Source organism: Neoarius graeffei, chromosome 18, assembly GCF_027579695.1.
Source record: "Neoarius graeffei isolate fNeoGra1 chromosome 18, fNeoGra1.pri, whole genome shotgun sequence".
Lineage (NCBI taxonomy): Eukaryota > Metazoa > Chordata > Actinopteri > Siluriformes > Ariidae > Neoarius > Neoarius graeffei.
In genome coordinates, this window is record NC_083586.1 from 60,476,890 (window position 1) to 60,497,210 (window position 20,321).

Below are 20,321 nucleotides of genomic sequence, written 5' to 3' on the forward strand. Positions count from 1 at the left end.
AAGGAGAAGAAGAAGGAGGAGGAGAAGAAGGAGAAGAAGAAGGAGGAGGAGAAGAAGGAGGAGAACCACTGAGACTCTCAGAACATTCCCGGTTCTCGTGAACTGACCCGGTTTACCCTCTTCATCTTTCTGCTTCATTACCTCCGCCAAGGAGGTTATGTTTTCGGTAGCGTTGGTTTATTTGTTTGTTTGTTAGCAACATTACGGAAAAAGTAATGAACGGATTGCTCTGAAATTGTTTCCAGGAGGTGTGACAAGTAACAATCCATTAAATTTTGGCGGTGATCCGGATCACCTTCTGGATCCCGGAATTTTTTAAAGGATTCTTGGCAGAGGTCTGCGCTCTCCGAGTGCTTTTCTAGTTTGTTACCTCCGCCAAGGAGGTTGTTTTCGGTAGCATTGGTTTGTTTGTTTGTTGGTTGGTCTGTTAGCAACATTACGGAAAAAGTTACAAACGGACTGCTCTGAAATGTTTTCCAGAGGTGTGACTGGGCACAAGTAACAATCCATTAAATTTTGGCGGTGATCCGGATCACCTTCTGAATCCCGGGATTTTTTAAAGGATTCTTGGCGGAGGTCTGCGCTCTCCGAGTGCTTTTCTAGTTTGTTACCTCCGCCAAGGAGGTTATGTTTTCGGTAGCATTGGTTTGTTTGTTTGTTGGTTGGTTTGTCTGTTAGCAACATTATGGAAAATGTAATGAACGGATTGCTCTGAAATTTTTTCCAGAGGTGTGACTGGGCACAAGTAACAATCCATTACATTTTGGCAGTGATCCGGATCACCTTCTGGATCCCAGAATTTTTAAAAATACTAATTTTTTCCCTATTGAAATGAATGGGCGCGCGACGCAAAAAACAGATTTTTCCTTCTGTAGGCCAAACCGTAAGGTGTAAAGTCATGAAACTTGGTACACTGATAGAGGAGTGGACCCTGATTGATTTCATCAAGTTTCATGTTGGTACGTCTCACGTTCTAGCGCCACCAACTGATCATAGTCTTACATGCGTTCATGCACGTAACTTTTGATCCGTATGTCCGATTTTCATAAGTCTGGTGCCGTTGAAATCCTTGGAGCGAGACGATTCCAACGCACTCTATGACGTCATTCTTCGCCTAATTAGATTTTCCGCCATTTTGAATTTTGTCCAAAGTGAAGGTAGGGTGACCCTGGCCGCATGTTTTGTCCGATCATCACAAAACTTGGCACACATGATCTCCAGTCCGTGCCTAATGAATGATATTCGTTTCGCCCTCATACGTCGAAGCGTTCGCCTGTGGCAGCCAAACAAAATCGATGGCGAAGCCACCAAACAGAAAGTGAGCTCATATCACGGAAATGCTTTGACATATCAAGACCATATTTACTGGCATGACTTTGGACACCATCCAAACTACCGTCATTAAATATGGTGTCATTTGGCCACTAGGGGGCGTCACAATTAGCAAAAATGTATTTTGGCTCATAGCTCAGAAACGCTTTGACGTATCAAGACCATATTTGTTGAGATGACTTTCGGCACCAGTTCATGTACCCTCATCAAATTTGGTGTAATTTGGCCACTAGGGGGCGCCACAATGAGCAAAAACGTGTTTTGGGTCATATCTCTTTACGGATTTAGAATTACATCTACATTTTCATGTTAGTGATGCTCTGGGATGTCCCTGTAAAAAACCTTGCCAGCCTGTCATCTCCGTATGAGAATCTGCCTTGTGTCTTGGCCAAACTTTCGCGTATTGACACAAAACTTGTCGTGTGGGCATGCGGTCGCCCATCTTGCCGGATCGCCATGGCGGTGCACCTGAGCAAGCACACTTTCGCATTTTCTCCGGAAATGCATTCTAGTTATTATTATTATTATTACCACCGCCAAGGAGGTTATGTTTTCAGTAGCGTTGGTTTGTTTGTTTGTTGGTTTGTCTGTTAGCAACATTACGGAAAAAGTAATGAACGGATTACTCTGAAATTTTTTCCAGAGGTGTGACTGGGCACAAGTAACAATCCATTAAATTTTGGCGGTGATCTGGATCACCTTCTGGATCCCGGATTTTTTTTTAAAGGATTCTTGGCGGAGGTCTGCGCTCGCCGAGTGCTTTTCTAGTTATTTTTTAAATCAAACTAAAAATTACCCTCGCGTCCATTTCGGTCCACTAACTGCCTGGATTTTATTCATATCACACCTGTGTGTGTGTGTGTGTGTGTGTGTGTAGAAATTAAATTTAAAAATGGATGAAGAAAGAAGAGTGAATGGAGATTATGTAAACACTGGTGTGTATCACAACACTACAGCTATCAAAACACTACAACACACACACACACACACACACACACACACACACACACACACACACACACACACAGAGTCATGTACAGAAAGACCAGCTGCACACTGACTCAATGAGTTATTTGCTGATCAAAATACTGATTCACTGAGTCACTATTCACCGATTCAGTCTGACTCAGCATGGTGAAGAGCTGCGATCATCACTCACACTCTCACTCTGTCTCTTTGTCTCTCTCTCTCTCTCTCTCTCTCAGTCCCAGTCTGTAAAGTTCTCTCTCTCTCTTTCCATTTCTCTCTCTCGCTCATTGTCATTTAGTGCAGGAAATACTTCCATATATGGAAATCGAGGTGTGCATTTTATACAGTCGCTGGATGTAATGACACACTCATTCTCCTTTTCACAGAAATTTAACACACACACACACACACACACACCATTTTCACATTTTACAAACATCAGAAACCCAACCTCATTAACTGGCTCAAAAGCTCACACAAAGAAGAAATCAATCTCTCTATCCTTCCATCTCCACATCTCTCTATCTCTCTCCATTCATTTCCATCTCGACACCAATTTCCATCCCCCTCTGTCTCTCCATCCCTTCCATTTCCATCTTTCTCCATCTCTTTCTTTCTCTCCATTCAGTTCTGTCTCCACAGATGATACATTTTGAGGATAAGCTTCTCTCAGAACCTCAGGGTGTGAAGCGGACCCCTTATCTCAAACGGAGCCCTCACAGCTTTGAGCTTTTCTCACTGATGTGTTTGAGTAATGCTGGCTCGGCCGTGTGTGAACGTGTGGAGTGAAAGCCGAAGCGTAGCGCAGTGAAAGCTGTGCTCTGTAAAAAGATTAAGAAGTACAAAAAAAGAGTTCCTCAAACACAAGCAATCGAATCAAACATCTAAAAAAACCAGACATGAGCATGAGTATGATGAAATCTGCACCAACACCAACAACTTTCCACAACAACCAAGAGGGAGGAGCAAGGAGACACACACCGGGAGACACGCACCGGGAGACACGCACCGGGAGACACGCACCGGGAGACACATAGCAGGCGACACGCACTGGGAGACACATAGCAGGAGACACGCACTGGGAGACACATAGCAGGCGACACGCACCGGGAGACACATAGCAGGCGACACGCACTGGGAGACACATAGCAGGAGACACGCACTGGGAGACACATAGCAGGAGACACGCACTGGGAGACACATAGCAGGCGACACGCACCGGGAGACACATAGCAGGCGACACGCACCGGGAGACACATAGCAGGCGACACGCACTGGGAGACACATAGCAGGAGACACGCACCGGGAGACACATAGCAGGCGACACGCACCGGGAGACACATAGCAGGCGACACGCACCGGGAGACACATAGCAGGAGACACACACTGGGAGACACATAGCAGGAAACATGCACTGGGAGACACATAACAGGAGACACGCACTGGGAGACACGCACTGGGAGACACACACCGGGAGACACGCACTGGGAGACACATAGCAGGAGACACGCACTGGGAGACACATAACAGGAGACACGCACTGGGAGACACGCACTGGGAGACACACACCGGGAGACACGCACTGGGAGACACATAGCAGGAGACACGCACTGGGAGACACACACCGGGAGACACGCACTGGGAGACACATAGCAGGCGACACGCACCGGGAGACACATAGCAGGAGACACGCACCGGGAGACACATAGCAGGAGACACGCACTGGGAGACACATAGCAGGAGACACGCACTGGGAAACACATAGCAGGAGACACGCACTGGGAGACACATAGCAGGAGACACGCACTGGGAAACACAAAGCAGGAGACACGCCGTGGGAGACATGCACTGGGAGACACATAGCAGGAGACACGCAGCAGGAGACACGCACTGGGAAACACAAAGCAGGAGACACGCCGTGGGAGACATGCACTGGGAGACACATAGCAGGAGACACGCAGCAGGAGACACGCCGCGGGAGACATGCACTGGGAGACACATAGCAGGAGACACGCAGCAGGAGACACATAGCAGGAGACACGCACTGGGAGACACGCACTGGGAGACACGCACCGGGAGACACATAGCAGGATACATGCAGCAGTAGACACGCACTGGGAGACACATAGCAGGACACATGCAGCAGTAGACACGCACTGGGAGACACGCACCGGGAGACACAGCAGGAGACACATAGCAGGAGACACGCACTGGAAGACACGCAGCAGGAGACACGCACTGGAAGACACGCAGCAGGAGACATGCACTGGGAGACACATAGCAGGAGACACGCACTGGGAGACATGCAGCAGGAGACACGCACTGGGTGACACGCAGCAGGAGACACGCACTGGGTGACACGCAGCAGGAGACACGCAGCGGGAGACTCATAGCAGGAGACACGCAGCGGGAGATGCACTCCGGGAGACATGCAGCGGGAGACACACACCTGGAAACACATAGCAGGAGAAATGCACCAGGAGACACACAGCAGGAGACACGTCCTGGGAGACACACAGCAGGAGACACGCCCCGGGAGACATGTAGCAGAAAACGCACACCGGGAGACAGGCAGCGGGGACTGAGGAGAGAACCTGACAGACTGGGACTAACCGAGAGAGAGAACCTTAAAGACGGGGACCAAATTAAGTATCGCTGCATCCCTAGTACTAAACAGTGATGGTTTAATCAGCTATTCTTCAGCCACTTTAGGTGAATCTCTCTCTCTCTCTCTCTCTCTCGGTCAGTCCCAGTCTTTAAGGCTCTCTCTCTCTCGGTCAGTCCCAGTCTTTAAGGTTCTCTCTCTGTTTTTTTTCAGTCATTCTCTATTTTCTGAAACTTATCCAGCACTCAGAGTGACAAAAGCTTCTTTGTACAGTGTGTGTGTGTGTGTGTGTGTGTGTGTGTGTGTGTGTGTGTGTGTGTGTGTTTGAGCTGGTGCAGCATGCAGGTTTTTCTTTCTGAAATATCTCGAACGTTGCCCCGATGATGAAGGACTTTATGATGGAGGGAAAAGCCGTTATAGATAAATGAATAAATCAGTGTGCGTCCCGAGTCCTGACTGATGTGTGTGATGTCGCTGACGTGCTCATGATAAAGCAGCAAAAACACGTCAAACACCACGGACACCTTAAAGAAATAAGAAACCTGCTTTAAGAAACAGACTGTCCCCATGGAAACTGTAAACAGGAGACTTTACTGTCTGGGTGTTTATCACTCCGAGCTGTGAAGTACAGAGTTACGGCTATTAATGTAACTCATTAATATTACTCATTAATATTAATCTGATACGAGAGTAATTAATATTATGAGAGTTATGGGTTTAAGGACTGTATTAATATTCTCATGTAAATCACACTGAGCTGCTCATTCGGTCACAGGTTCAATAAATAACATGAAAAGGCGTCGGTGTCGCTGCTGGAGGTCGATTCAATCACCTGCTGGGACCATAAACTTCATTGAAGCTTCATCAGGAAAGAGTTTTATTTTATGTTCACTGAGACGCGACAGAGTAGAGTCCAGTACAACCCCTCGCCGTCTACGCCCCCTCTTCCCCCTCCACCCCTCACACGCCGTCTTTAGCCTCCAGAGGGAAGAACAGACAGGCCTCATGTGTCAAACCTTACAGACAATTACCATTTCCAGAGAGAGAGAGAGAGAGAGAGAGAGAGAGAGCCTTAAAGACTGGGACTAACAGAGAGAGAGAGAGAGAGAGAGAGAGAGAGAGAGAGAGCCTTAAAGACTGGGACTAACAGAGAGAGAGAGAGAGAGAGAGAGAGAGAGAGCCTTAAAGACTGGGACTAACAGAGACAGAGAGAGAGAGAGAGAGAGAGAGAGAGAGAGAGAGAGAGAGAGAGAGAGAACCTTAAAGACTGGGACTAACAGAGAGAGAGAGAGAGAGAGAGAGCCTTAAAGACTGGGACTAACAGAGAGAGAGAGAGAGCCTTAAAGACTGGGACTAACAGAGAGAGAGAGAGAGAGAGAGAGAGAGAGAGAGAACCTTAAAGACTGGGACTAACAGAGACAGAGAGAGAGAGAGAGAGAGAGAGAGAGAGAGCCTTAAAGACTGGGACTAACAGAGAGAGAGAGAGAGAGAGAGAGAGAGAGAGAGAGAGCCTTAAAGACTGGGACTAACAGAGACAGAGAGAGAGAGAGAGAGAGAGAGAGAGAGAACCTTAAAGACTGGGACTAACAGAGACAGAGAGAGAGAGAGAGAGAGAGAGAGCCTTAAAGACTGGGACTAACAGAGAGAGAGAGAGAGAGAGAGAGAGAGAGAGAGCCTTAAAGACTGGGACTAACAGAGAGAGAGAGAGAGAGAGAGAGAGAGAGCCTTAAAGACTGGGACTAACCGGGGGGGGGGGTCCTTTTATGTTCCAAGGAAAAGCAGAATTAAATTGCGACATGTTGAAGGAGGACAGATTTATAAACATTTATTGCAGGTGCCACCAGAGTTCTGTAAAAATCCTCCACAAATAATCTCTCTCTCTCTGCCCGTCTTTCTTTCACTCTCTTTCTTGCTCTCTTCCTGTGTGTCTCTCTTTCTTCCTCTCTCTCCCTTTCCCTGTGTCTCTCTCCCTGACTCTCCCTTTCCCTTTCTCTCTTGCTCTTTCTCCCTCTCCATTTCTCTGTCTTCCTGTCTCTCTCCCTCCCTCTCTATTTCTCTCTTTCTTTCTGTCTCTTTGTCCGTGTCTTTCCCCGTCTTTCTTCCCATCTCTCTCACACCCTCTGTCTGTCTCTCTCTCCCCATCTCTCTGTCTTCCTGTCTTTCTCCCTCTGTCTCTATTTCTCTCTTTCTTTCTGTCTGTGTCTCTCTCTCCCTGACCCTTTCTTCCCATCTCTCTGTCCCTCTGTGTGTCTCTCTCCCTGTCTCTCTTTCTTCCTGTCTTTCTGTCTCTTTCTTTCTGCCTCTGTGTCTCTCATCCTTTCTCTTTTTCTTCCTGTCTCTCTATCCCTCTCTCCATCTCTGTCTGCCTGTCTTTCTCTCTGTCTCTCTCCCCATCTCGCTGTCTTCCTGTCTCTCTCCCTCCCTCTCTATCTTTCTGTCTGTGTGTCTCTCTATCCCTCTCTCTGTCTCTGTCTGCCTGTCTTTCTCCCTCTGTGTGTCTCTCTCCCCGTCTCTCTTTCTTCCTGTCTCTCTGTCCCTCTCTATTTCTCTCTTTCTTTCTGCCTCTCTGTGTATCTCTCTCATCCTCTCTTTTTCTTCCTGTCTCTCTATCCCTCTCTCCATCTCTGTCTGCCTGTCTTTCTCACTCTGTGTCTCTCTCCCCGTCTCTCTTTCTTCCTGTCTCTCTCTCCCTTTCTTCCTTCCCCCCGTGATCTTTCCCCTAAAGTAGCTCAGTTTTTCTAAAACTTGTTTCTTTGTCAGTAAAACCTTTTTGAAGGTTGTAATTTTCTTAATGTGGCTCCAACAACCTCGTTTATTTACAGGACCAATAATACAACTCTACACTGCTAAAATGAAACCTAACAAGTACAAATATCTTCAGTATCATCAAATTTAATTTAAAATAAAAAAGATTAAACCCAATTCTAAGTATTTCTCCCATTTCCAGCGTAAAATGGTCTGATCCTAACGCCCGATCATTCTGCTCGTTTCCGGCCCTGAGCTGTTTATGACCTGACGATGGAACGTGACGATTTTAAACTCAAAGTGAATAAACGTTTAGAAGTACGCTTGGTGGGATTATATTTGTTATGTAATAATCTTAAGATGTGAAATGATAGATAACGTTTTGGAGTTGTACGCTCCAAATCACGTCAGATCAGTAAAACCATGGCAACGTCTCCGTGGAGACGCTGAGGATTCAGAGTTAAATCCAGACATACAGCCGGAAAGGAATAAACCATTTCTACACCTGTGAGGGACGCAATCCCGTTTATTTAGATTTAGCAATATGACGGACATCTGTACGTATTCTAAACTGAGAACAAACCTTGAAAAATAAATAAATAAATAAATAAATAAGGTAGAAAGTCACACATTGCATCCTGTGATATTAACCGGATCAAACCACTGTGTGAACATAAAACTTCCACATCCTGCTCCAAACCTTCTCCAGGCTGGAGAAGTGCATCTGACCTCATGTTAACTCTCTCTCTCTCTCTCTCTCTCTCTGACTTTCTGGAACGTCCGTTCATCCGGGTAGGGGTGATGTCATAACACGAAATCGCCATGGCAACAAAACAAACCTCCTCCACATATGGCCAGTGAGTTTGGTCTGAAACAGCTTATAAACACACACACACACACACACACACACACACACACACACACACACACACACACACACACACACACAGGCATGCACTTAGACACACTTACACTCCAACACCAACATTGTGTCCTCGCTCTCTCTCTCTCTCTCTCACACACGCACACCTTCATAAACAGCATTCTCATGGCCTGGTGTGGCCAAGCCCCTCAGGATTGTGGGTAACAGAAAGTCCCTGGTGGATTCTGGGAGCCTGAACAGAAGGCCAAGAGGCCTGAGATGGGAAAAACCAATAACAGCACAGAGCAGTAGCAGCAACTGGATCAAACAAGAACTGAAAAAACCAGAACACTGCGAAAAACTCAGTGCATCAACATTACTGCAGAGAGAGAGAGAGAGAGAGATGGAGCAAGGGGCAGAGAAAAGAAAGAAAAAGGAAGAGTGAGGTACAAAGGAACAGGGACTGACATCATAATAAGGACATGATCAGATTAGTGGGACTGGTTCATCCGAGTCTTAGAGACTGTGAGCCAGAACCCTAAGAGTTAGAGACCAGTCAAGGGTAAGTCCTTTAAAAGGCACTTAGTGACAAAGTAACCAGTAGTGAAAGTATTCAAGATTGGGAATAACAAAGGCTGAGAAACTAAAAACTGAACCTCTCAAAAATGGAGAGCCTCACAGAATAGGACTAACTAAGAGGGAGAACATTAAATCCAGGAATCAACCAAGAAGGAAATCCTCAAAAACAGATCCTAACCTGCAGTAAAAACCTTAAATACTGGGACTAACCCATAGTGAAAGTCCAGGATCAACAGAGATTATGAACCTTAAAGACTAAGTAATATTGAGAAGATTAAATACTGGTTCCAACCAAAAGAGAGAACCTTAAAGACTGGTTTCAACCAAGCTGGAAAACCTTAAAGACTGGGAGTAACTAAAAGAGAGAGATCCTTAAAGACTGGAACTAACCAAAACAGAGAGAGAACCTTAAAGACTGGAACTAACCAAAAGAGAGAGAGAGAGAGAGAGAGAGAGAGAGAGAGAGAGAGAGAAGACCTTAAAGGAACAGTCCACCGTACTTCCATAATGAAATATGCTCTTATCTGAATTGAGACGAGCTGCTCCGTACCTCTCCGAGCTTTGCGCGACCTCCCAGTCAGTCAGACGCGCTGTCACTCCTGTTAGCAATGTAGCTAGGCTCAGTATGGCCAATGGTATTTTTTGGGGCTGTAGTTAGATGCGACCAAACTCTTCCGCATTTTTCCTGTTTACATAGGTTTATATGACCAGTGACATGAAACAAGTTCAGTTACACAAATTGAAACGTGGCGATTTTCTATGCTATGGAAAGTGCGCACTATAATGACAGGCGTACTAACACCTTCTGCGCGCTTCGGCAGCGCATTGATACGGAGCTCAGATATCAATGCGCTGCCGAAGCGCGCAGAAGGTGTTAGTACGCCTGTCATCATAGTGGGGACTTTCCATAGCATAGAAAATCGCCACGTTTCAATTTGTGTAACTGAACTTGTTTCATATCACTGGTCATATAAACCTATGTAAACAGGAAAAACGCGGAAGAGTTTGGTCGCATCTAACTACAGCCCCAAAAAATACCATTGGCCATGCTGAGCCTAGCTACATTGTTAACAGGAGTGACAGCGCGTCTGACTGCGTCTGACTGACTGGGAGGTCACGCAAAGCTCGGAGAGGTACGGAGCAGCTCGTCTCAATTCAGATAAGAGCATATTTCATTATGGAAGTACGGTGGACTGTTCCTTTAAAGACTGGAACTAACCAAAATAGAGAGAGAACCTTGAAGACTGGAACTAACCAAAAGAGAGAGAGAGAGAGAGAGAGAGAGAGAACCTTAAAGACTGGAACCAACCAAAATAGAGAGAGAACCTTAAAGACTGGGACTAACCAAGTTGGAGACCCTTAAAGGCTGGTTCCTACCAAAAGGGAGAGCATAAAAACCAGGACTAACCAAAAGTGAGAACCTTAAAATGTGATAAATCCTTAAAGTCTGATCCTAATCAGGTATTAGAACCCATAAACTTGGGACTAAACAAAAAAAAAAACAATTGTAAACAGTGAGACTAACTAAGAATAAGAACCTTAATGACTGGGGGGAACCAAAGGAAGAACCTTAAAAATACTGAAACTAACAAAAAAGTAACAAACTAACAAAAACTAACAAAGCAGCTTTACAGAAAAATAAAAATTTTAAACCGATGAACTAATACATTTATGGCTTAGGTGACGGCGGCGAGGGAAAACTCCCTGAGACATCATGAGGAAGAAACCTTGAGAGGAACCAGCCTCAAAAGGGAACCCATCCTCATCTGGGTGATTAAAGATGGGGACCAACCAAGAGTGTGTTATGCACAGTCAAATATATACATATATATTTGCTTTTAGATATTAAACTATCTGTACTTTAATAATAATATACAACCCCAAATCCAAAAAAGTTGGGACAAAGTACAAATTGTAAATAAAAACGGAATGCAATGATGTGGAAGCTTCAAAATTCCATATTTTATTCAGAATAGAACATAGATGACATATCAAATGTTTAAACTGAGAAAATGTATCATTTAAAGAGAAACATTAGGTGATTTTAAATTTCATGACAACAACACATCTCAAAAAAGTTGGGACAAGGCCATATTTCCCACTGTGAGACATCCCCTTTTCTCTTTACAACAGTCTGTAAACGTCTGGGGACTGAGGAGACAAGTTGCTCAAGTTTAGGGATAGGAATGTTAACCCATTCTTGTCTAATGTAGGATTCTAGTTGCTCAACTGTCTTAGGTCTTTTTTGTCGTATCTTCCGTTTTATGATGCGCCAAATGTTTTCTATGGGTGAAAGATCTGGACTGCAGGCTGGCCAGTTCAGTACCCGGACCCTTCTTCTACGCAGCCATGATGCTGTAATTGATGCAGTATGTGGTTTGGCATTGTCATGTTGGAAAATGCAAGATCTTCCCTGAAAGAGACGTCGTCTGGATGGGAGCATATGTTGCTCTAGAACCTGGATATACCTTTCAGCATTGATGGTGTCTTTCCAGATGTGTAAGCTGCCCACGCCACATGCACTAATGCAACCCCATACCATCCGAGATGCAGGCTTCTGAACTGAGCGCTGATAACAACTTGGGTCGTCCTTCTCCTCTTTAGTCTGAATGACACTGCGTCCCTGATTTCCATAAAGAACTTCAAATTTTGATTCGTCTGACCACAGAACAGTTTTCCACTTTGCCACAGTCCATTTTAAATGAGCCTTGGCCCAGAGAAGACGTCTGCGCTTCTGGATCGTGTTTAGATACGGCTTCTTCTTTGAACTATAGAGTTTTAGCTGGCAACGGCGGATGGCACGGTGAATTGTGTTCACAGATAATGTTCTCTGGAAATATTCCTGAGCCCATTTTGTGATTTCCAATACAGAAGCATGCCTGTATGTGATGCAGTGCCGTCTAAGGGCCCGAAGATCACGGGCACCCAGTATGGTTTTCCGGCCTTGACCCTTACGCACAGAGATTCTTCCAGATTCTCTGAATCTTTTGATGATATTATGCACTGTAGATGATGATATGTTCAAACTCTTTGCAATTTTACACTGTCGAACTCCTTTCTGATATTGCTCCACTATTTGTCGGCGCAGAATTAGGGGGATTGGTGATCCTCTTCCCATCTTTACTTCTGAGAGCCGCTGCCACTCCAAGATGCTCTTTTTATACCCAGTCATGTTAATGACCTATTGCCAATTGACCTAATGAGTTGCAATTTGGTCCTCCAGCTGTTCCTTTTTTGTACCTTTAACTTTTCCAGCCTCTTATTGCCCCTGTCCCAACTTTTTTGAGATGTGTTGCTGTCATGAAATTTCAAAATATCTCACTTTCGACATTTGATATGTTGTCTATGTTCTATTGTGAATACAATATCAGTTTTTGAGATTTGTAAATTATTGCATTCCGTTTTTATTTACAATTTGTACTTTGTCCCAACTTTTTTGGAATCGGGGTTGTATAACCTGACAATGAGTTTAATACATTTAGAAATGTGTGGGAAAGGAAAAGGTACTTTTCAGGTATTTTCAGATCATAGTCATTATTTAGATTTTCACGTCACAATAATTGTTTATCCTCACATACGTGATCTATTGTGATTCCTGCATGAACCAGGAAGGATGGAAGCGTTACTGGGTTTTAGCTTCACCATTCTTCATCACCTGGTGCATGGCGTGCACATAACACCTTCTACACTTCACACACACTAAATAAATAAATAAATAAATAAATAAGCTTCCAAACAGAACCCTGGGTTGATGTTCTGTGTTGCCTGTGAGATGATGATACTCAGACCTCGGGGTGTGTAATCTCACCATAACGCCGAGAATATAATTAACAATTAAAAAAAAAAAAACCTAAAAACTAAAAACTTAAAAAAAAAAAAAAAACTAAAAAACCCAACAACAATTGGACGCAGGTACCTTTTTTAGTGTATCATTTAGATACTGGATTGGAGAGTATCGGGTGAGAAAGGGGAGGATACAGACAGGTGTGTGTGTGTGTGTAAACACACTGGGCTGAATAGATGAGCTTACTGAATAACGAGGAATAACCACATTTCCAGGACAAACAAGACCTCCTCTGAGAACATGGTGTGTCTGTGTGAAAACAAGAAGATCTGAATTCTCATCCAGTCAAATGTCCACCGTGTGTGTGTGTGTGTGTGTGTGTGTGTGTACGCGCGAGTGAGTACAGGTCAAAAAGCACCACTCCATGAATCTTCATGTGATCAGACCCTGACTTAAATATTAACCTTACCATGGAAAATATTTATGAGCGCACAAACTTAGGTCTCCGTTTAACGACTTGGACGGAACGTTGAGGAAAAATGGAATACTTTATCAACCAGCCATGATCAGAATGTTTTACCAAGCCACAATCTCTGGCATTTCTGTAAACCGAACATGTATTTCTTCTCAAATCAGCTTTCAGCGTTATCTCCTTACCTGGCCACTCGGGTCGGGGTGGGGGTGGGGGTGGATGGTGTCAAAGGATGCTTGGACCCCCACAGATCGCTGCTTGCAGCTATTTTGCACTAAAACTACCACAATTTAGCACAACAGACATAAAAAAAAGAAATAAAACCGTCAAAGACGTCCATCGTTCTCTCCACCACAAATTAGATGATATTCGACGATGTTCTTATAATCACAGTGCTGTTGAATTCTGAACGTATTCGCTCTCGTACGTCATTGTTGCTATCAGAGGAGGACCGTCAGGGCCTTCTAGGCGTTCAGAGAAGCCCAAGCATATCAGCATTTCAAATCTCATCTCATCTCATTATCTGTAGCTGCTTTATCCTGTTCTACAGGGTCGCAGGCAAGCTGGAGCCTATCCCAGCTGACTACGGGCGAAAGGCGGGGTACACCCTGGACAAGTCGCCAGGTCATCACAGGGCTGACACATAGACACAGACAACCATTCACACTCACATTCACACCTACGCTCAATTTAGAGTCACCAGTTAACCTAACCTGCATGTCTTTGGACTGTGGGGGAAACCGGAGCACCCGGAGGAAACCCACGTGGACACGGGGAGAACATGCAAACTCCGCACAGAAAGGCCCTCGCCGGCCACGGGGCTCGAACCCGGACCTTCTTGCTGTGAGGCGACAGCGCTAACCACTACACCACCGTGCCGCCAGCATTTCAAATGTTAGATTTAATTTCTTTCATTCTTTCATAATTTCATTATAATTCTTCTCTTCTGGTTCTAATTTGGCCTCATTTTTGATCAAATTTGCTTCAGAAATGAAAGGGTTACTGTCCTGAAAAGATTAACGTAGAGAGATTTCTATGTTAATTTGTTTGTTGTCTCTAGGCTGAGAAGAGTTTAGAGCTGCTCACTCATTGGTTAGGACTTCATTGCCAGGACAGAAGGCCATGGCAGAGTGTGTTTATGTATGAAGTGACAAATTAATTAATTAACCAATCAGATTTTGATTTATAGTGGGAGGGACCAAAAGTTTATTGCCCTCGGCCTTCTTGAAGGCCAACGCTAGCTTACCCGCGAGTCGTCGTCGTCAGCGCAGCAGTAATGTCACCTTCCAGCCGGTGTAGCGTTCATCATCAGTAGTGTTAGCGAATGCTAATAAAGCGATCAAGCCAGTGCTATTGAGAGCTACAGGCTAACGACCGAGAAACTAAGGCCAAGTTTACATTAGACCGTATCTGTCTCGTTTTCTTCGCGGATGCACTGTCCGTTTACATTAAAACGCCTGGAAACGCTGGGAAACGGGAATCCGCCAGCGTCCACGTATTCAATCCAGATCGTGTTTGATCCGGTGCTGTGTAAACATTGAGAATACGCAGATACGCTGTGCTGAGCTCTAGCTGGCGTCGTCATTGGACAACGTCACTGTGACATCCACCTTCCTGATTCGCTGGCGTTGGTCATGTGACGCGACTGCTGAAAAACGGCGCAGACTTCCGCCTTGTATCACCTTTCATTAAAGAGTATAAAAGTATGAAAATACTGCAAATACTGATGCAAATACTGCCCATTGTGTAGTTATGATTGTCTTTAGCCTTGCCATTCTTCCACTTGCAAGTGGTAAGTGACTTGCGCACAGCGGCTCAGTCCCGAATCACTGCTCGTGCACTACACTCGCGCGCTCTGTGAGCTGCGCAGGGCCGGAGCGCGCACCCTCCAGAGGGCACTCGCTGTTCAGGGCGGAGTGATTTGGAGCGCAGCCGCTGAGGAGGAAGCGATGAGCCGCACTGACACATTTCAACTTACGTGCCGAATTGTGATTAGCGTATCCGTGTATTGGTGTTGCTGTGTGCAGGCGAATCGTGTATTGGCGTTGCTGTGTGCACGCTAATCGTTTTTAAAAACGTTAATCTGATGATCCGCTGATACGGTCTAATGTAAACCCCACCTAAGATTTCCGTCTCCAGACTCTTCTTCCACGCTGCACGCTCACCACAGTATTTTTCACTCAGACTTAAGTATTCATTTCCCTGTGTAATTTACCGAGTTACTTTTAAAATCAACATCGACAGCTACACACAACAGAGCGACCCGGCAGCCTGCCGCTAATCCCTTACAAAATCCTGTTGCTTTTTTTTGGTGTCTGGCGAAGTTTTGGCTGAGCTCTAATAGTAACACTTCACCACTGGTTGCTATAGTAACAGCTCATTCACGGGGTGTGTAATATGGACACATCACGTAAACGGATTAGTGTGTAATTGTTGATGTGGTGAAGTTTTCTGTAAGGAGAACTTGTTTATTTAACATTTAAGGAAGGAGTCTCCAGTGTCGGCGCCAAAGAAGGAGTTTTTGCTTCTTTGATGGACGGCGAGCGAACAACTGTTTATAGCTGCTATAACGTAAGCGAGATGGAATTAACGACAAAAGGATACAAAGTATTCCATGTCAACTGCTATTGTACAAGAAGAATAAAACACTTCAGGGTGCTCACAGTAAATCCAGCACTGATTGTTTTCCTGTAACAGCACAACAAAGAGTGTTTTATTCCTGACTCTATGCTGCTGTAACGTTTGTCGTCGGCTGTCCATCGCTAGCGATGATGACTGCTTCATTAGGATCCGCAGAAATCTCCTTTCCTAATGAAGCACCTTGGACAGTAAGGCAAGACAAACAATGTCATGTCCCCATCGTGTTGTCTCTCTGGACCTCCAGACCTTGATGCCAAGTGGTGCACAAAAGTGCCACAGACCCAGGGGTGTAGTGGGCGTGGTACGCGGGGGTACGCCGTCCACCCACTTCTCCCGAGGTGACAATTCCCCGGGGGAAATTGTGAGAGGATGCAGTGCGCGAAGCAATTTGGTCACGCATGTTTGCTGGCCGTGAATGTGTGACCTGCTATGACGCTACAATGATTATGTGTGTGCTTGAGACAGCAGCCCCTCCCCCCCCCACTGGCCCCAGTCGGCATGGCGACGGGCCTGAGCAGGAGCGCTGAGTCACACAAGATCTTGTCAGTTTTCTGCTGTTTTTTGCTCAGGAGCAGACCTCGAACAATGACGAATAACTCGAAAACGAAAGCAGCTATTCACAAAATTCTTTCACAGTGAGCGCTACAAGGGTCTCCTGAATACACTGATGTAATTTTTTTGTCTGTAGTGTTAAAAGTGAGGACGCTAGAGCGAGTTAAAAATGAGTGACTTTTCTGTCACGTTTATAATGGGTGTCAATGAGGCCTCTCGGCTGCACTCTCCTCAGTTTGAGGCTTCTCATTCAAAAACTGTAAATCCTATCGGTTAGGTAGACACATTGTGTGAATCAGGACAAGTGTGACTACTACTTTTGAGAAAATCATGTCTGTAGAGTGAAATTTGTGGCTGAAAACACAGTTTAAGCGAGAAAGTTTGAGCTTTTTTTTCAAGCTCTCTACACTCTAACTAAACGAGCTCCACTGGTGTGTAACGCAATAGACACCCATTATAAAGCCAGATTTTCTCCCGGAACCCACATGGCGTTTGAGCCGGGACTGATCCGAAAGTGTAGAACCTAGCAGAAAAGTTGAATGCCAGATCCACAGAGGAGAAGTTTTCCTACGTTTTAGAGTTTGAATCACGTCTCTAGGTGAAAGCATGCCAGAGCAGCGGATGTTTGAAAAAGTGCTTTTTTTTTCAATTAATTCCATAGAAATGAATGGGGTGGAGCCGGCCCTCGCCTCCGCGGTGGGGGAATGGGGCGAGGGAGAGGAACAGAAGGAGAGAGAGAGAGGGGAGGGGAGACGTCACGAATCGCGTACCCCCACTTTAAAAATCTCCACTACACCACTGCACAGACCTGACAGGTACGGAAGTTGCCCCGCAGTGACAACTGACTTGCCAAGTGATGCCATCCGTTGGCCATTTGAGTGGCTCTTCCGCATGCCATCTGGTGGTGGACCATTGACCCTGTTGGGTTCATCTGCCACATTGAACCAAAACGCGCCCTGCTGCCAGCGCCTTATTGGTGATGTACTATTTAACCCATAGCTGGAACCCAGGCAGGTGCTACCACTCCGGGTCAGAGCGGACCTGGGAGCAATGGTGGTTAAGGGGTAACTCCACTTTCCCCAATACTCAAGTCCTCCCTGACCCGAGACTCACCACCGGTTTTAGTTTAAAGTCATACCCAGGACTAATGTTACTGTAACGTTACTATACAAATTAAGTGTTTAATTATTTGGTTATTTCAGGAAACTGATTTGAGATTGTTTAAGAAAATCTAATAGACCTGGTAGTAAATGATCCCCATCCTATCACATGATTTACAGATGAAAGCATCAAAACACGGCTGACGAGAGCTCCACCCGTGTGTAAGGATGCCGTCCTGAACTCTAGCGCACAGCTGGAAAGTCCAGCGGTTCTGCCTGTGTGCAGAATGAGGCGGGCGGAGGGGGAAATCGATAACACATGCAGCATGTACCCGAGAACGAAATGTTCTCTCAGAGCCACGCGTGCTAGCGTGCGGGACCGTGTGCGCGTACATGTGTGTGTGTGTTACCCTGTGACTTGACCTCTCCACACACACACGCGGCTCGTGCAGCTCACACATACCATCACTGGGCCAGATGGAGTTTTAGAACACATTAATACAAGCTAATTTATTTCACTCCATCTCACGGTTATCTGCCAAAAACGTTACATAACTGAGAAACTTTCCTCCTGTTGGAGCTCATCTTTGAACCTGACTTCTTTTACATCCTCAGCATTTATATTTATATTTAAGTAATCTTATGTAGCATTTACGTATTAAATGCCTGCATGAATGTTAAACCTAGTCACTTTTTATAACGTATATATCATACCATCAGGGTCAGTATAAAAGTGTGACATCATCGTGATAAATGACATCATCATGGACTTTTATTTGGAGAATATTACAAGTAGTAGCAGGAATTTGATGACGCTTTGTTTATTTGAGTCTTTGTTACCTCCGCCTACTGTGCTGGACAAGGGTATGTTTTCGACTCCATTTGTTTGTTTGTAACTCAAAAAGGAATGAACAGATTTGGATGAAATTTGGTGGAAAGGTGATCCATGGGCCAAGGAAGAAGAAAAAGAAACCTTTATTTGTCACATGCACACTTCAAGCACAGTGAAATTCATCCTCTGCATATAACCCATCTGAAGCAGTGAACACACGCACACACACCCAGAGCAGTGGGCAGCCACACCAGAGCACCCGGGGAGAAGTCAGGGGTTCGGTACCTTGCTCAAGGGCACTTCAGCCCAAGGCCGCCCTACGTTAACCTAACTTTGGACTGTGGGGGAAACCGGAGCACCCGGAGGAAACCCACGCAGACATGGGGAGAACATGCAAACTCCACGCAGAAAGGCCCTCACCGGACACGAACCCAGAACCTTCTTGCTGTGAGGTGACCGTGCTAACCACTACACCACCGTGCCGCCCAAGGAACAACTGATTAGCTTTTGATGCAAATCCAGATGCGTAGGCAGATCCATAACCATTGCCTAATGGTTAAAGAAGCAGCTTTGGGACCAAAAGGTTGCCGGTTTGATTCCCTGGACCAGCAGGACTGGCTGAAGAGCCCTTGAGCAAGACACCTAACTCACAACTGCTCTGGCAAGTGTGGTGGCATACCTTGCGTCTGATTAGCCAAAGAAAAACTGATGATGCGATTATCAGTTCAGGCGGTGCCCAGTTTAAAAAAAAAAAAATGTGGATCCAGGATTTGTCTGTCTGTTCCCAACATAACTCAAAAAGTAATGAATGGATTTGGATGAAATTTGGTGGACAACTTTAGTATTATCCTCAGTTCAAGTGATTTGATCTTGATGATGATACCATGAGGCTTGGTGGAGATATGGACTCGACTTTACCGAGTGTCCTACTTTAATTTTTCTCCTCTAACAGTTGTTCACTTTGCACTTGTTCTATGAGAACATTATTTTAAAATTTAACTATTTAAATCAGGGCTGGCGGCACGGTGGTGTAGTGGTTAGCGCTGTCGCCTCACAGCAAGAAGGTTCTGGGTTCGAGCCCCGTAGCCGGCGAGGGCCTTTCTGTGCGGAGTTTGCATGTTCTCCCCGTGTCCGCGTGGGTTTCCTCCGGGTGCTCCGGTTTCCCCCACAGTCCAAAGACATGCAGGTTAGGTTAACTGGTGACTCTAAATTGACCGTGAGTGTGAATGGTTGTCTGTGTCTATGTGTCAGCCCTGTGATGACCTGGCGACTTGTCCAGGGTGTACCCCGCCTTTCGCCCGTAGTCAGCTGGGATAGGCTCCAGCTTGCCTGTGACCCTGTAGAAGGATAAAGCGGCTAGAGATAATGAGATGAGAATGAGATGAAATCAGGGCTTTGAACCGGTTCAAGGAACGAAAACGAAAACCGGGAACTTTTTCTATTTCACATGGAACAGAAACGAAACCAGAAACTTTATTATTTTTTATGTTCCGGAACAGAAACGCTTATTAAAAATAATGGTAACCGGTTAATACCGGTTTTTATTTCGTTCCTCAAAGTTTCCGTAGCCTACAAATAAAAAAGCCATTCTTCTCCTGCGCAAGTTTCTATGACCCGCTGGGGTTCACTTCCTGCGTGACGTTCGCTGACTGAATGGAGAGAGCGGGAAGGTGGACTACTATCATGTCTCCACGTGATAATAGTTGAGTAAGTGCATTACTGAGTGTCTGAGCAAAGAAGAGCCTGAACGTTGCAACCTCCCTATTGGCTGTTTGTAAAAATGTATCAATTGTTGCCCTTCCCACGGGAATCATCGCGGGCTCGAGAGACGAGACCTGACGAGTTAGTT

The 20,321-nt window shown here is 45.5% G+C and overlaps 1 protein-coding gene across 2 annotated transcripts in view; it reads right to left on the bottom strand.

Annotated features, from left to right (window-relative positions):
* The window catches only part of pkd1a (polycystic kidney disease 1a), a 160,432-nt gene that overhangs the window by 127,538 nt on the left and 12,573 nt on the right, over positions 1-20,321 (bottom strand). The window lies entirely within an intron of this gene.